The sequence below is a fragment of the Gymnoscopelus braueri genome, assembly GCF_963280865.1.
Source record: "Gymnoscopelus braueri genome assembly, chromosome: 14".
Lineage (NCBI taxonomy): Eukaryota > Metazoa > Chordata > Actinopteri > Myctophiformes > Myctophidae > Gymnoscopelus > Gymnoscopelus braueri.
In genome coordinates, this window is record NC_137619.1 from 27,577,807 (window position 1) to 27,580,948 (window position 3,142).

The following is a 3,142-nucleotide window of genomic DNA, read 5'->3' on the forward strand; positions in this document are numbered from 1 at the left end:
CTGTGGTGGTCTTTGTCTTTCTTTGTAGACACTGTGGCACGACAGCGGAGCTCAAGACCCTGATGCTAGACAGGAGGTTGTGGAGGTCAGCGACTCAGGAGTCCCCAGTTGGTGTTGGCTAGACCGCACTCTCGCATCGCATGGTAGATCATGCGTGTCACCTTTTTACTCGTTGACTCCTTTATGTTGCTACCCTGTGAGCCAGGACACTGGCAGATCATCCACGATGTGTCCGTGATTGGTCCAGGTTAACTTATGCACTGTTTATTTCTGTGACCATTAATCTTTTATTTGATACTGTAGGTAAAGTGAGTACCAGTGGCGTTCCCAGGAATTATATTTAGGGCAGGCAAGACCCCCCCCCCCCCCGAGTACCTCGGGGGGGGGGGGGAAACAAGTTAACAACACTACACTGACTACAAAACTGAAAAACGTTAATAAAAGCAATATGCAAGTATAATCAATCAATCAATTCTTCAGCGGTGGTCTCTTCATGTTGTAGTTTAGTAATGAATGGCTCAAGCTGCTCTCAGAGCCCCTTTTATGTCAGGTGAGTACAGGTGATAGCCCAGAACCCCACTCCTGGTACCCCATGAAGACAAAGGCATACATTTGCATCACTATATAGGCGAGGGTCGCTCTGCTGAATGGATACGGTGGTGATTAGCTGCCTGCCCATGTGAATGGACGAGGAGGCGGGCTAATGGTCCGACGGCCACTATTCTGTTTGGATTTTTTTTCAGTGCTTGATTTTCAGTCAGTCTTTTACTTCATTTTCTAGGGGAGGCGACATTTTTGTTCCTGCCTCTGGTGGGTACGCCACTGATAGCGTCAGAATCATTTTTAACCACTTAGCTTTGGCTATACAAAGACCCAGGCTCCCGGGGAGACATCACATTTCTCTTTTGGGTCTTGAGTCCCAAGACTCAAGACCCAAAGAGAAATTTGATGTCTCCCCGGGAGCCAGGGTCTTGACTCAAAACCCAAAGAGAAATTTGATGTCTCCCCGCCAAAATTGATTAAATGTTGCCATTTCAATAATTAAATTCAGCCATAATACAATGTTGATTTAATGACACCTTTTCAACATTTAAATCAATAAAGCAAAGGATATGATTGCTATTAACTACCATAATGAACATAATGTAAAGCAAACATTAGCTGGTATTATTATTAAATATTGATGTAATTACATAAACACATTGATGTAAATACATTTGTTTACAAAAGGCAAAAGTCACGTGACTATCAAGCGTTTTGGTCTCATGTTGTTGCCACGACACCTGCTGGCTGAAAAAAGTCTTTATAAACGGCACTGACAACATAACTATTCATGGCATATTTTTATTGATATAGTATAATGTGACATTTGGTCAATTAGTGATTCTTTTTTAAATAATAGTATTCTGTATTTTTTGTGATATGGTGTAGTAGGCTACAGTGGTTCTCAAAGGACCCCCAAATTAATGCATTTGGCCGTGGACCTCCATACTGTCAATGAGAGCCAGAGGTCATGGGTTCAAAGCCAGCCAAGGACCTTCCCTCTGGAGTTTGTTTTGGAGAGTAACATCCAGAAGAACAGTTGAAGCAGATTGAACACTGTCTTGAAACTCAATGTGCTCGGTGGCTCCCTAGTTATAACGCTGTGTGAGCCTGAGGTCGGGGTGGAAATCCAGCTAAGAGGGTTCCCCCAGAAGCATATTTAGCAGATTGAAATCCAATCCTTCAAAGACTAACTGACTCAGCTTTTCACTCCAACACATGTTGTAAAGAGTAACATCCAGACAGAGGAACACTTGAATGTAATGGAAAACTGTGGTAAATTACAGAGAGCATGGGGGCTCCATGTGTTTAGATGCTGTCTCTGTGAGCCAGAGGTCATGGGTTCAAATCCAGCTAAGAGCGTTCCCCCAGAAGCATATTTAACAGATTGAAATCCAATCCTTCAAAGACTGACTGACACTAAAGCAACCTGTGATGAAACAGTGAACACCGCAACTCACTGTGTTGATATGCTCTATACATGTTAATAATATGCTCTATAATATACGTGTTAATATCGTTGCTGTCGGGCAGAAACCAGCTAATAGTGGAGGCGTTTCGCGCCATATTTTGATGCAATCGTGCACTTTACGATAAAAGCATGAAATTTGGCACACAGTTAGGGCATGCCATAAGGAACATTTTTGGCTATAGGGCCATCGCAGATTTGTCCTGTGGTAACCATGGTAGCCATTTTCCAAAATGGCCGCCACCTGTCATTTTACCAATAACTCAGGTTCTAGACCATGTAGGATCTTGATTCTGGTGACTAATCCTACATTTTCAAGGATGAAGAATACAGTGGTACTATTTACAACATGCTAGTAACTACCTAACTAACTACAGTACATGAGGAGGCTGATACTCGCGTCATCTTACACCTAGAAGATGCTGTGAAGGAAGGGTTTAGCAAGGTGACGATACGCACAGTAGACACGGATGTGCTGGTCCTGGCAGCCCAACGCCTCCACTTGACTGAGCTGTGGGTTGCTTTTGGAACTGGGAAAAGTTTCCGTAACTTAGCAGCTCATGAGATGGCAAGGGCATTAGGCCCAGATCGATGCTTAGCCTTACCCATGTTCCATGCCTTTACTGGATGTGACACAGTGTCATCTTTTGGAGGCAAGAAGACGGCATGGGAGACCTGGAAAACCTATGGTGACGTCACACGTGCCTTCAGTTCCTTAGCTGCCACCCCAGACAAAATGGATGACTGGATGGAGCCTCTGGAGTGATTTGTGGTATTGCTCTATGACCGCACTAGCGGCCAGGCATCAGTGAATCAGGCACGGAAGCAGCTATTCACCCAGAAGGGCAGAACAATTGACGTACTCCCCCCAACACGAGCTGCACTGATTCAACATACAAAGAGGGCAGCCTACCAAGCTGGCCACTGCTGGGGACAGGCGATGGTTGTAGCCCCTGAACTCTCATCCCCAGGTGAATGGGGGTGGAAGAGGAAGGAGACAGGTGAATACAAATAATTTAATCTACTTCTTTACACTTGTAAACCTGTGATCTGACGATAAAGCTGATTCTAATTTTGACAGGAGGATGGGAAGTGCACTGGACCACACAGAAGCGAGCCTGGCCTGTCGGG